The sequence below is a fragment of the Oreochromis aureus genome, linkage group 3, assembly GCF_013358895.1.
Source record: "Oreochromis aureus strain Israel breed Guangdong linkage group 3, ZZ_aureus, whole genome shotgun sequence".
NCBI classification, from domain to species: domain Eukaryota; kingdom Metazoa; phylum Chordata; class Actinopteri; order Cichliformes; family Cichlidae; genus Oreochromis; species Oreochromis aureus.
This window is the reverse complement of record NC_052944.1, coordinates 34316207-34330477: the sequence shown is the minus strand read 5'-3', so window position 1 is coordinate 34330477 and position 14271 is coordinate 34316207. Positions and strand designations below refer to the sequence as shown.

At 45.5% G+C, this 14271-nt stretch overlaps 1 protein-coding gene across 1 annotated transcript in view; it reads left to right on the top strand.

The window, feature by feature from the left end:
* The window catches only part of LOC120439252 (ribonuclease inhibitor-like), a 52244-nt gene that overhangs the window by 12023 nt on the left and 25950 nt on the right, over positions 1-14271 (top strand). The window lies entirely within an intron of this gene.

Sequence of the window (14271 nt, the reverse complement as noted above, 5' to 3'; positions counted from 1 at the left end):
TACATCTTTAATGGCTATAAACAAACATAGAACTTCTCTTTTCTATAACACCTTCCATACAAGGCAATAACTTTACGCCCTCAGGGTCTCTGGGGCTATTTATTGACACTGGTCATCTGTTGCCAAGTAGAGTAAAATGCAGTGAGACACCAAATGAGTTAAGGCCTCAGGCCTAACACATCCCTAGATTATATGTATTGTAAGTGTGCACTGTGGCGTGTCCAGCGGGGTGGCCTGGGGGGGCACAGGCCACCCCCCCAACCAGACTGGCCACCCCAGGTGCCACCCCGAAGCCAAAACAATAAAATCCAATGAAATATCAAATGTACGATTATGTTTTCACAGTGAAGCTCAGATATCTGAGTGTAAGTGAATGTAGCATCGGCTTCTGCGCTATGAGCATCATGTTAGCAAAGGTAGGAGAGCCAAGCACGAAAGACAGCATCACAGAAAACAGTTTTTCGTCGAAAGATTAACAGTTTAACATAGCTGGACTGGCCATCGAGCATGGCGGAGCTTCCACGGCGGCTAGCAGGTGGATGAGGGAAGGGTAGGCAGGAGGAGGAGAGACCCGAGGCGGCTGCTGGTCCGAGTGTCAGGTGAACTGAACTTCAGGTAAGAAGTTATGACCTGCAGTCTATCTGGGTCCGATATAAACCAAGTTTAGGTGGAGTTTATTTTCATTGTGCTGACTTTTTACAGTCAGTTACAATAACTTGTACTGCGTACTAGCTAGCATGACGGAGTTTCTATACAGCTGGGTGGATGCTGTGATGTTACTGATGGTGAACTTTATTTTATTCATAAGGTTAGGTAGTAGAGTTGCTAACGGCTCCTTAAAAAATGGAATGGTCCCTGATTCAGAGAAAATATTACAGGTTTTGTATTGAGCTGAGAAGAGACGCAGTTTGTCCCCGTACTTAAGCTAGAATGAAAAAGACACAAAGCTGGAGTTATTCTATGTCTTTACCCTGCACAGCTGCCTCTTCTTCTCTCATTCTCTCCCCCTCCCTCACCTGTTGCTACTTCAATCATGAGACTGATCAATGATCAGCTGATCGGCTTTTCTCTCTTGTTTGTTTATCGCCCACTTTGCGCCAGAAAGAGGAAACCAGCAGATGTCGCGCCAAACAACAGCAGCACGTTTAAGCTTGATCAGCTGTTGTTAGAATTTATTTAATATTAATTTCTAGTATCAGCTGATGTTTGCTGGAGCCACAGCTGTAAAAGCTGCTGGTCATGATATCGGTTTGGATATGTGGTGAGAGAGGAAACATGAAGATGAAACCAGGAGATGTCCTTACTGAATCATCAGAGCTGAACAGGTGATGGAGAAACAGGTTTACCTTTTAGGTGACATGAATGAGTTGAAGGGAAGTTATGAACTGTTTCTGAGAGACAAATAACACCAGGATCCTTTTCTAAGTAGCTGACAGCTGGTAACTGTGCAGGGGTGGGTCTAGCAAAGTGTTGCCAGGGGGCCAGGTAGGGCATTAACAGGGAAAGGGGGGGACAAGGAAATACTTTTCTTTCTTATTCTCATTTAAAATATCTAGCTTTTATTAAATAATTATCTGAATCTTGCGAACAAAGTTTTTATCTGATGTAAAATTGATAGAAATCCTACATATACCAAAAAGACAGTGTACATCACTGTCACAACAGCGTTTGTTTTCATTCAAAGGCTTTATGGCTTTAATACCTGGTGGGCCAGTCTCTGGTCAAAATGCCCGATTTCTTGTCCCAGTCCAGCCCTGCAGGTTAATACTGGCAGTGTCACCATGCCAGCTGACTGTATTTCATCATCAGCCAGTGTTGTTCTTTATACATCAATATTACCAAAGTTTACCATAAGGCAGCATAGAAAGTATTTACTTGCTTTCAGGTTTCATTCAAATGTTAGTCTTTTAATTTGTTTCCCCACTTTTTCCTGTTTCAAAATCAAACACCAGTTTGTAAGAAGATTATCTTCTTTTTAATAGGCAGATAAAGTTTTGCATTGGCTAATTTGCCAATTGTATGTTAAAAATGTTTGTATTTTAATATTCAAAAATGTTTTGCCCAAAACATATGTGCACTATATGTCAGTAAAAATACTATGCAAATATTGCTGTCCTTGAATGCTGAGTAAACACTGACAAAGCACTGATTGTATCTCTTGTACTTCATCAGCGCAGTATCTAAAAACTTTGCACCGTAGTGGTTAAAACCTCATTCTAATAAGAGTCAAAAGCAAATTCAGTTATTAGGTTTACAGGGTTATTGAATGATGGTTAACTGTTGGTAGAATTTTTTTAACATTATCTGCCAATTACATCTGCCACCCTTCTCCAAATCTGTGCCCCTACCTGGCCCCCCCAACAAAAATTTTCTAGACACGCCACTGAGTGTGCATGCAGTCAACCTTCTATGTTCTCATCATGTATCACCTGGACAGTCACGCCAGTGAAGCTTAAGACCTTTAATGGACGGAACATCAACTCTAAATAAGCACAAATGCAATGTGTATAAAATTAATGTTGGGTCTGTCTAGCACAGGCCCACCGCTGGAACGAGACAATTTAACTACACAAAAGCATTGAACACCAAGTAGGCAAAGTTCATTGTGTTACTCATGCATGAGGGAGACCGGACCGGAGCCAGATGTCGTTCCGCCCACTTGGCCTCCGTCGGACTCTCATCCAGGTTCCCCATAGCACTCCTTTTATTGTGGTTACATCAATATGCATAGGGTCATTAACATATGACGTATACATACGCACAAAGAGTACCTTGCCTGTGTGTGTGTGTGTGTAGTGTGTGTGTGTGTGTGTGTGTGTGTGTGGAGGGGGGGTGGTCATGATGTGACCCCGTGAAGACTCCCCAAAGCTGGTGCCAGGAGTCTAGCAGTTCATATAAACAAAGGCTCTTACACTCAAACAGATATCTGGCGTGTTTGCTATACCATATATCAACAGAGAAGATACAGCCTTGCTCATGATCCCAAGAGGCATGTGATCTATGCCAGAACACTCTGGAGAGGAGTGAACGCACCCCCCTCTTCATGCTACACAGAGTTGTTACAGACCTCCTAGGATGAGACATTCTTTCAATCTACAAATGATTATATACGTACTTCTAAGCATAAATGACAATCCACTATATAAGGCTACGTCCACACATACACGGGTATTTTTGAAAACGGAGATTTTCCATTTTCGTTTTAATAAATAATTCCGTCCACACGTAAACGCAGACATGAAGGAAAACGCTGCTAGGAACATGCCAAAGCAACAGGTGGCGATATATTCCTAACCGTGTAGAAATGTTGGCCAATCAGAAGTCTAGAAGCCTCGGTGGGAAATAGTAAACAAAGATGGTGCATAGAAGCAGAACCGAGTCGTATGTGTGGAGGGACAGTAACTGTGTGCGTATATGTAAGCATTTAAACACTGCAAAGAGTACCAGTAAAGGTAACAGTATTGTAGAAATTCATTTCACCGAAACAATAACGTGGCGCACAGTGTGATGTCAAAAAAAGGCGCACACCTTTGATGCTGCGTTTTCTCCGTTTTCACGTCCACACGTAAATGCAAAAACTGAGTTTTGAAAATATCCACCCTGGCAGGCGTTTTTAGAAATCTTCGTTTTCAGTGACCGAAAACGCCACACGTGTGGACGAAAGGTGCAAACACATAGAAAAATCTGCGTTTTCAAAAATACCCGGTGCGTGTGGGCGTAGCCTAAACCTAACAATACTTCTGGGTGTACCTGTAATAAAAGTTAACATAATGGAAGGATCCTCAACTACACATCCTCAATAAACAACTTTAATGCAATATCAGTACTGAAAGAAATATTATTAATGGAATAATGCTGTAAAGAATGTTATTAATGCAATTATAATGATGCAGGTTATATGGCAGCAATAAAAGAATTTCTGGATCTCCACAGTTCATTTAAAGGCTGACAGAAGTGGAGTGGTGACGGCGAGATGTTTGACAGGACAGTTTTTCAGCCTCCACAGGTTCATGTTGTGCTCCATCAGTCAGTGAAGATGAGGCTGTAGAGAATAGAATTCAACTTTATTGTCATTGCACATGTCACAAGTACAAGGCAACAAGATGCAGTTTGTATCCATCCAGAAGTGCTTTAGCCATGATATAGATATATGACAAAATATATATTAGCAATAATATAGATATATAAATATATTACAGAAATGGGTCTTTTATAGGTATGAGGGTACAAAATATGGGTCTATTATGGGTATGTTATAATGTACACAGTATAAAGGTATGTTATGAATATGCTATAAGTATGTACAGGCTATGAACAGGATATAAATATGAAAACAATACAGAAATATGAAATTTAAAAAAGCTATACAGAAATATGAACTGTGCAAGTTATAAACAGTGTAGAATTAAAATTATTGTATTGTACAGAATGATTGAAGTATGTGGATAATTTCTACAGAGGCTATATAAAGTGCTAGTGGTTGTGAGTGGTGGTTCAGTCCATGTTATTATTGTGTGTTTGAGGGTACAGTTGTCCATTGTGTGTGTGTGTAGGTGGTTGTGGGTGTGTGTATGTTCAGTCCATGAGTTTAACGTGGGTCAGATGTCAGGAGGCAGAGTTCAGGAGTCTGACAGCTGTGGGGAAGAAGCTGTTCTGGTACCTGGTGGTCTTAGTCCGGAGGCTCCTGTAGCGCCTCCCAGAGGGCAGGAGGGTGAAGAGTGCATGTGATGGGTGACTGGGGTCTTTGATGATTTTCCCAGCCCTTTTCAGACACCGCTTCCTGTAGATGTCCTTTATGGCAGGAAGTGGTGCTCTGGCGATGCGCTGGGCAGTTTTCACGACCCTCTGCAACGCCTTCCGGTCCGAGGCAGAACAGTTCCCGTACCAGACTGTTATACAGTTGGTCAGGATGCTCTCGATGGTGCAGTGATAGAAGTTCATCAGGATGTCTGAGGACAGGTGGTTCTTCCTCAGAGTCCTCAAGAAGAAGAGGCGCTGGTGAGCCTTCATGACCAGCTTGGAGCAGTTGGTCATCCAGATGAGATCCTCGGAGATGTGGACTCCCAGGAACTTGAAGCTGCTCACACGCTCCACAGCCGTCCCCTTAATGTGGATGGGTGGATGTAGGTCAGCATTCCTCCTGTAGTCCACGATGAGCTCCTTGGTCTTCTCGGTGTTAAGCAGCAGGTTGTTTGTGTCGCACCACTCAGCCAGACGATCCACCTCCTCCCTGTAGGCGGTCTCATCGTTGTCACTGATGAGGCCAATCACCGTGGTGTCGTCTGCAAACTTAATGATGGTGTTGGAACCATCAGCAGGTCTGCAGTCGTGGGTGAAGAGGGAGTAGAGGTGTTACGACCCCCTCTGCTAGGCGTCAGGGGAGGAGTAACATACACAAGCCCCGAACACAAAACTGAGTAAAGAAAGGTTTTAATTTCAAACTTTAAACAGAAAACCGACAGGGCTGTTCAACAGACCCCTGGGCAAACAATTACTATATAAAGACAAAAAAAGAAGACAAGAGTAAAAGCTAAAGGTTAACTAAGGCAAGCTGGCGGCACACAAAATAAAAGCTAAGAGTAAACTAAGGCGAGCCAGCATCACAATACTCTACTCACAGCCAGCTAGCAGCGCAAAGCTCTAATCAGGCTAAGTTCAAGCATGCACCAAGGTTTGACAAAGTTCAGCAATATGAACAAGTTCAACAAAGATTGAAGAGGGAGGCACGAAGGGCAAACTGCATGTTCAGTCCTAAGCAGCAGCCACTGAGTGAAGGACCTCCAGCCTTTTGTATTCCCGGTAAATGCAGGCAGCCGTGTCATTGGTCCGTCATGTTCAAGGCTCCTGCAGCAGCCAATGGTGTGAGTGGTCTGGCACACTCTGATCTGCATGAAGTTGAGGCGGGCATAGGTCCGGGGCCAGCCAATCCCCCGTGAGTCCTGGAACACTGTGATTTCCATAGAGGAAGGCGGGGCCACCTGAGGCCAGAGGCCGTAACACCCTCCCTTAAAATACCAACTATGTTGGGCAGAAGCGAGACACTACAGAGTGTGAACAAAAACAAAGAACAAACACAGCAACACACATTTACAACCGGGACAGACCAACAGCTAAAACATTTTCAGACCCCTTTTTGTGGTGAATACTTAAGTTGTATTCCTGCAACAACAGAGCCCAGCGCATAAGGCGCTGGTTATGATTAAACATGCGAGCAAGGAACACGAGTGGGTTGTGGTCGGTGTACACAACAAAGGTAACATGCTGGACCCCAGGTATACGTGAAAGTGCTGAAGAGCCAACAACAAAGCCAGGGTCTCCTTTTCAATGGTGGAGTAGTTTAACTGATTTTTATTGAACTTGCGGGAAAAGTAACAAACGGGGTGGTCCAAACCCTGCAAGTCTTCTTGCAACAGCACTGCCCCAGCCCCGACAGCACTGGCATCAACCTCAAGTTTGAATGGTCGCGTCAAATCAGGTGCAGCTAACACAGGAGTGTGGCAGAGGAGGGCTTTCACACTCTCAAAAGCATCTTGACACTCACTTGACCATATAAACTCAACCTTTGGGCTGAGTAGGTCAGTCAATGGCTTGACTACAGAGGAGAAATTTTTACAAAAGTTTCTGTAGTAGCCCACCATCCCTAGAAACCTACGCAACTCACGCCTGGTGGTAGGTGTGGGAAACTCTGTAATCACTTCCACTTTGGCATCAATGGGCCGGACCTGTCCACGTCCCACCTCCCTGCCTAAGTATGTCACTGTAGCTTTGGCAAACTCACACTTAGCTAAGTTGAGAGTTAGCGTAGCTTGAGCCAAACGGTGAAATACTTGGCGTAAAGTTTCCAAATGATCTTGCCATGTTTCAGTGTAAATTACTAGATCATCTAGGTAGGCACTGCAGTTGGACAGGCCACGGAGGACTTTATTTACCAGCCTCTGGAAGGTGGCCGGAGCGTTACACATGCCGAAAGCCATGACTGTGTACTGTAGAAAATCATCAGGTGTAACAAAGGCAGAGATGTTAGAGGCACGTTCAGTTAAAGGGACCTGCCAGTAACCTTTAAGAAGATCTAATTTAGTGACATACTGAGCAGTACCAATACTGTCCACACAATCCTCAACTCTTGGGAGACGATGTGAGTCAGCCACAGTCACAGAGTTCACCTTCCGGAAGTCTGTAATAAAACGGGGTGAGCCATCTGGCTTAGACTCCACTATACAAGGCAAGCTCCAGGGGCTTTGACTGGGCTTCGCTAAGCCATGTTGCAGCAGATAGTCAGCCTCCCCTCTCTTTTCACAGACTTTAAAGGGGCCGCTATACCTAGCAGACAAGGCTGAGCCTGGAACAGGCAAGAGCACAAGAACCTGGTCACCCACCTGAAAGGTTCTTTTAACAGAAGCCTTATCATAATGGCGTTTCATCTTTCCCTGTGAAACGGCAAGGTGCTGTTTAGCCAGAGCGTTGGCTTGGTTCAAACGCTCACGGAAGTGTTTTACATACCTGCTTACATTTACTTTGGAAACCCCATGTGGGCTCAAAAATGCCTCTTTCAGAGCTTTGAGGGGTCCGCGTGGCCTATGGTCAAATACCAGCTCAGAAGGACTAAAACCAAGTGACTCTTGAACAGCGTCACGGGCAGCAAATAACACAAATGGAACTCCCTCATCCCAGCTCTTTTCAGACTTTAGGCAGTATTTGCGTAGCATCGCCTTTAAGGTCTGATGCCACCGCTCTAATGCACCTTGCGATTCAGGATGATAAGCAGAGGACACGACATGCTTGACACCTAGAGTGCTAGCCACTTGTTTGAATAACCTAGACTGAAAGTTTGAGCCCTGGTCAGTCTGTATGACCTTTGGCAGGCCAAACACTGAAAAGAATGTTGTCAACGCCTTAACAACTGATTTTGCTGTAACCTTATGCAATGGGACAGCCTCGGGAAGCGGGTAGCTGCACACATGATCGTGAGAAGGTATTGCTTTCCTGATTTTGTTCTAGGTAGTGGACCCACACAGTCTACTATGACATGGTCAAATGGCTGGTCCACTACAGGAATGGGACACAACGGAGCTGGGGGTATGACCTGGTTAGGTTTACCTGCAATCTGGCATACATGGCAACTGCGGCAAAATTTAGAAACATCACGCTTCATACCAGGCCAAAAGAAATGTTTTAATAGTAGCTGGTATGTTTTTGTGATGCCCAAGTGTCCCGACCACTGGCTTTCATGGGCAAGAGCCAGGATTTTCTGCCGGTACACAGAGGACACGACAATCTGCTTGACTTTACTCCATTCTGCATCTTCTGCACCTGGTGGAGACCACTGATGCATTAGAACATCATGTTCTACAAAATAGGCTTGTTGCTCTTTCTTGACTTGCTCAGCACTTACCGTATGTTTGAAACAGCTCTGCAGTGTTTCATCAGCTAATTGAGCTGCTGACAGCTGGTCTCTAGTCAAGGGCAGCGAAGAGACCTTAGGAAATGGATCAGGCTCCTCAGGTTTCACTGAGTCTGGGGGTGACAGAACATTGTTTCTGTTAGTTGGTACATCATTCTCCTCAGAAAATGAGGACATCAACACCGAATCAGAGAGGTCAACATCAGTATCTTTACGAGCTTGTGCTCGAGTAATCGCACAGGCTGGATACAGCCCAGGGTGCATGGAAACATCAGAGGATTTCTGATTCAGGGGGTTATCTAAAACCTCCAGACAAGGGAGCACTAACCCTCCCGCAATATCATTGCCCAACAACATGGCCACACCCTCTATTGGCAAAGCCGGGCAAACAGCAACAGGAAAAAATCCTATAACAAGTTTTGATTTGATAAAAACTCTGTGAACTGGTCTGGGAGCGTAACCCATCTCTATCCCCCGTAGAACAGAATTAAAACCACATTCACTTTCAGCAGAAAATGGCAAAACACTTGAGAGAATCACAGTTTGAGAACCTCCAGTGTCCCTTAAAATACGCACAGGTTTTAACTCAGATGGATTGTCTGTTAGCGATACTGAGCCATCAAAAATGAATGGTTCGAAACAGGGGTCCGGCACCTTACCACCACAACCATGGACCTCATTACGGGCCTCAGCCTTTACAAAACCCACCCCTTTGGGTTGCTGAGCATTCGATGTTTTGCGTTTTAAGGCTAAACAGTCAGCAATCACATGTCCAGTTTTGTGACAGTAAAAACATTCACGGTTTTCCCTGGACCCAGACACTTTAGCCGTGTGGGGCTGTTGCACAGTGCTAACCCGTGGCTTCTCACTGCCAGTAAACGAGGCTTTATGAGTGAGCACGAACTCATCAGCAAGAACAGCAGCAGATGCGAGAGACGTCACTTTCTGTTCATTTAAATATAGCACAATACGCTCAGGAATGCATTTCTTAAAATCCTCTAACAAAATTAATTCGCGCAGAGCATCATAGTCACTCGCTTTTGAAGCAACACACCACTTATCAAAGAGAATCCCCTTTTCTCTAGCAAACTCCACATAAGTTTGGGTCGGCAATTTCTTTTGCTGGTGAAACCTCTGCCTATAGGCTTCGGGGACTAACTCATATGCCTGCAAAACAGCTGTTTTAACACACAAGTAATCTAAACTGTCCTTTAAAGAAAGCGCAGCGACCACCTCTTGGGCTTTGCCGGACAGTTTGCACTGTAACAAAAGAGGCCAAATATCACTAGGCCACTGCAACGCGCCAGCGATACGTTCAAATGCTGCAAAGTATGTATCAACCTCAGTTTCTCTAAAAGTGGGCACTAAAGAAATGCACTTATCGATTTTTTTAAAAGCAGAAGCGGACGAGGAGGTGGGACCGGAATTGTCAGCAGAGACAGATGAGGCTTGAGACTGAGACTCCAGCTCAAGCTTTCGCAGCTTAATGGCTTTGTCTGCCTCTATCTCCAGCCTTCTTATTTCAAGCTCTAACTGAGCCCGCCTGTTCTGGGCCTTCTCCTCAGCCTCCAATTGGAGACGTGCCAGCCGCACCTTCAGCCGAGCTCCTTCTCTGCCTTCTGAACTCCCAGAAGAGAGTGGATCATAGCGCGGCGTTTTTCCCCGCTCATCCCCCTCACCATCCCCACAAGAACCATTTTGGCCCTCTTCAACTACGGCAGCTTGGCTTGGCACACCAGAGACCACAGGCAAAACAGGCGCTTGAATCACACCAGCTTCCACCAACTTGTCCACCACCAAAGCTTTTAAATCACACTTACGGAGGGTTTTGAAACCTGCAGCTGAAAGTGATCCACAATTTGCAGCAAATCATTTTTGCGACAGCTATTAATAATCTCAAGAGATGGGGCATCTATAAAGTGCTGTAAACAAAACGCAGCCGACATAGCACCTAAAGTGATAGAGATACTCTAAAACAAACACCCCTTTTTTTTCTTTTTTTTTTTTTTTTCTTCTTTTAAACCCCCAGGAACAAAGACCCCCAATGAGAAATCCCGGACGAGCCCCCACTTATGTTACGACCCCCTCTGCTAGGCGTCAGGGGAGGAGTAACATACACAAGCCCCAAACACAAAACTGAGTAAAGAAAGGTTTTAATTTCAAACTTTAAACAGAAAACCGACAGGGCTGTTCAACAGACCCTGGGCAAACAATTACTATATAAAGACAAAAAAAGAAGACAAGAGTAAAAGCTAAAGGTTAACTAAGGCAAGCTGGCAGCACACAAAATAAAAGCTAAGAGTAAACTAAGGCGAGCCAGCATCACAATACTCTACTCACAGCCAGCTAGCAGCGCAAAGCTCTAATCAGGCTAAGTTCAAGCATGCACCAAGGTTTGACAAAGTTCAGCAATATGAACAAGTTCAACAAAGATTGAAGAGGGAGGCACGAAGGGCAAACTGCATGTTCAGTCCTAAGCAGCAGCCACTGAGTGAAGGACCTCCAGCCTTTTGTATTCCCCGGTAAATGCAGGCAGCCGTGTCATTGGTCCGTCGTGTTCAAGGCTCCTGCAGCAGCCAATGGTGTGAGTGGTCTGGCACACTCTGATCTGCATGAAGTTGAGGCGGGCATAGGTCCGGGGCCAGCCAATGAGCCAGCCCGTGAGTCCTGGGGGACTCACGGGGGGTGAGTCCTGGAACACTGTGATTTCCATAGAGGAAGGCGGGGCCACCTGAGGCCAGAGGCCGTAACAAGAGGAAAGGGCTCATCACACAGCCTTGTGGTACACCGGTGTTCATTGTGATTGTAGATGAGCAGCGGTTATCCAGCCGGACATGTTGGGGGCGGTTGGTCAGGAAGTCCAGTAACCATTTGCAGATGAGGGAACTGATGCCTAGGTCTGTCAGTTTCCTGATGAGTTGTGAGGGGAGGATTGTATTGAACGCTGAACTGAAGTCTATAAACAGCATTCTGGCGTAGGTGTTGTTGTTGTCCAGGTGTGAGAGGACAGAGTGCAGTGCGATGCAGACTGCATCCTCTGTGCTCCTGTTCTGGCGGTATCTTGAATTGGTGGGGTCCAGGGTGGGGAGACAGGATTTGAAGTGTGCTAAGACCAGCTGCTCTAAGCACTTTGTGATGATGGGGTGAGTGCTACTGGGCGGTAGTCATTGAGGCTAGATGGGTCGGAGTTTTTGGGTATCGGGACGATGGAGGTGGATTTGAAGCAGGCCGGTACCCACAGCGTGGGCCAAGGACAGGTTGAATATGTCTGTGAGCACTCCTGCAAGCTCCCAGAACACGCTCTGAGAACACGCCCGGGGATGCCATCAGGACCTGCAGCCTTGTGGACATTAATCCTGCTCAGCACCGCCTCCTACATCGGTGGGGAGAGAGTCAGAGGTTGGTGGTCCGGTGTCACGTCTGTTTTGGTTGTGATTGTGGGGTTCCCTCACTCAAAACGAGCATAAAAGTTGTTGAGCTCGTTGAGGAAGGAGACATCAGAGGATGCGGGGGAGGGTTTGGTGGTCCTGTAGTCTGTAATGGTCTGGAGTCCTTGCCACATGTGTATGGGGTTGGAGTTGGAGAAGTGTTCTTCTACCTTCTTTTTGTAATGGTGTTTGGCTTTTTTGATGCTCCTCTTTAGATTAGCCCTGGCTGTACTGTTGGCGTGTGCATCTCCTGACCTAAAGGCGGTGTTGCGGGCCTTCAGGAGGAGACGAACATCCCGGTTCATCCAATGTCAGGGTACTGGGTCTCCTGACCCAGCGTGTTAATCCTTTGTGAGTTTTGTATTATTGTACTTGTGTGAGTTACTCTATGGTTTCTACTTTTGATCCCTTGTCCTTCATGTCTCTCTGTGTCCCCTCTGTTCTGTGTAAGTCTGCGTCTGCATGTTTGAGTTTCCCTCTGTGGCTTTCGGTTCTTAGAGCCCTCTGCCTTATGGTTTACGTCTCTGTGTTTCTTAGTTGCTGTCTCCACCGTGTCAAGTTCGCGTCTCTGTGTCTTACTTCCTGCTTTACCTTGAAGGTCCGCGTCTTATGTGAATGTGTTCAGTTTACGCTTCCTTGTCTCGTCTGTTCTGATTACCCCCTGTGTGCCCCTCTGTGTACCATGTACCCCAACCAAGGCTTCTGGTTGGGGTACATGGTGATCCATTCTGGGTGGTGATACTGTCTGTAGTTTTGGAGATGTAATCCAGTACAGATGAGGCGTACTGGTCCAAGTCTGTGTGGGTGAACATATTCCAGTCTGTGTTTTTAAATCTGTCCTGGAGCACTGTGTCTGTCTCCTCTGGCCACACTTTAATTGTCCTCACAGCAAGTTTCACACGTTGGATGAGTGGTGAATAGAGATTGACAGACCTCATGACTTTTTGCGCATTGCTTTGTGGGTACCCGTGGCAACAAAATCAAAACACTGCATCAAGCGCTAGTATTTCCAGCACCGGTAATCATTAATTCTGCGGTTTTAATCCCTACTTGCATTTTATTTACCCCAAAAACAGTTATGTACAAACGACGGAGAACACGGCAGGTCCGTACAAAGACAGACTTGACGAAAAGGCAAAAAAAAAAAAAGTACGAGGAAAAAATCAAAGGAGTGAAAGGGTCAGACCCGTATGAGCATACAGAGCGGAGTAAGGACGTTAGCGTGCTGCCCAACTTTCATCACGCACATATTTATTATTATAAATATTAAGTGTGAGTGCATACACTCACAAAATGTTTATTAACTTCAGATCCTGCAACAAGCCCAGGTCCAGTTTACTGGTGATTTGGACTATTCCATTTCACAGCTGTTGTTACATTTTTTTCTGTGTCTCCTGTACAGGCCAACACGTCTATTTGTTTTTTCAGGTTGTAGTATTACTAGGGATGGGTACCGGTGTCCGGTGCCATGATGGCACCGGTTCTGACATAAACGGTAGTAACCAGACTGAAAAGCAGCGCACATTTCGGTGCTTTATTTGGTGCTTTTTTTTTTCCTGAGCCAATTCTAGCCAATCATTTTACGTTTCCGAGGATAGTAGGCGGGCCAGGTACGTGCACGTTCTTTTAGAGCAGAGCTACAGATTAAAAATGCCCAAGGCAAAGCGGTCAAAAGTCTGGCTGTACTTCACAGCAAAGATGCAAACTCAGCTGCCTGCAACAAGTGCTTTAAGCTGATACTGTGATACTGTCAAAGGAGGTAACACCTCAAATCTGATGAAACACCTGGCGACGCATAGCGTTTTTTTAAAGCCGAGAAATTTGCCGTGTTTGTTAGCTTGCTGCGAGACCTCACACCGTGCACATCTACTGCGGGTGTGGTGCCTGTTAGCGGACCTGGAGTTAGCAACATCCCCCAAAAGAGTAGAGTCCTGGCCCCTAGCCCTGTCAGTGTAGCAGAAATGATGACGGATGATGATGGCAGCAGCAGCCGTTCTCCTCTGCGTGAGTAGCTTCATGTTGTTAGGTGTGTAATTAACGTTGAGTAGGCTAACCACATTATTACATTAATGCATGTAAGGTGAACTAGCAAACACCGTCGTAGTTACATGCGGCTGTCTTCTTGTTTGATGGCAGATACTCCCTTCACCCTGGCCAAAAGGCTAAAATGACCAAAGAAAAGTGGAAAACAGTTAAACATGAGAGGTTTTTGGACAAAGTTTGTGTTTTTCCATTGTTTAAGCACTGCTTCCAGCCAAGAGTGAGAACATATATGCCCTATAGCTACAGAAAAGGCTAACATTGTTATCTTTTTACAAAAACCCAGCTGAACATGAGAGGTTTTGGACCAATTTTGTGTTCTCCATTTTTTTAAGCACCGGTTTGAGCACCGTTTAAGCACCGGCACCGTTTCAAAAGTACCGGTTTGGCACCGGTATCGGA